The following is a 430-nucleotide window of genomic DNA, read 5'->3' as shown; positions in this document are numbered from 1 at the left end:
AAGCACTGGTCTTGGTACCATTAACATTGGAATTTGCATTGTCAACCGTTTTAGAGACAAGCAGAAGTACATTAGACAAGTTCCTTCACACTTAATACATTAGGACCCAAAACCTTAAGCACTCCCAAACCCCCCATTGCCTTGCATGGTCCACCTAACCACAAATTAGCTTGCACTATACAATTTCTCACTGCTTAACTGGAAAGTTAAATACATTTCTTCAAAATACATTTCAGTACACAGGAGTAATACCTCATGGCCTAAAATGGCCCGCATCTCCATCAGTAACGAGCAGCCATCGTAAAAGTCCTCACCTTGGATGAAAAGGACTCCCAAGGCGCACTGGACTCGCCCCCACTTCCTATTAGAGCAGTCCCACTCATGGCAGACTTCAGAAGACCTTCCTCTCTGCAATTAAACCTATACCTGC

The 430-nt window shown here is 44.0% G+C and overlaps 1 long non-coding RNA gene across 1 annotated transcript in view; it reads right to left on the bottom strand.

The window, feature by feature from the left end:
* LOC119588741 overlaps positions 1–430 on the bottom strand; it is a 2,299-nt gene that overhangs the window by 1,134 nt on the left and 735 nt on the right. Inside the window, exon 2 of the long non-coding RNA XR_005230135.1 lies at positions 315–426. This is a non-coding gene — a long non-coding RNA (uncharacterized LOC119588741). The remainder of the gene's footprint in view (positions 1–314; positions 427–430) is intronic.

This window comes from Penaeus monodon, chromosome 24 (assembly GCF_015228065.2).
Source record: "Penaeus monodon isolate SGIC_2016 chromosome 24, NSTDA_Pmon_1, whole genome shotgun sequence".
In the NCBI taxonomy this organism is placed as follows: domain Eukaryota; kingdom Metazoa; phylum Arthropoda; class Malacostraca; order Decapoda; family Penaeidae; genus Penaeus; species Penaeus monodon.
This window is presented reverse-complemented; position numbering and strand designations above follow the sequence as displayed.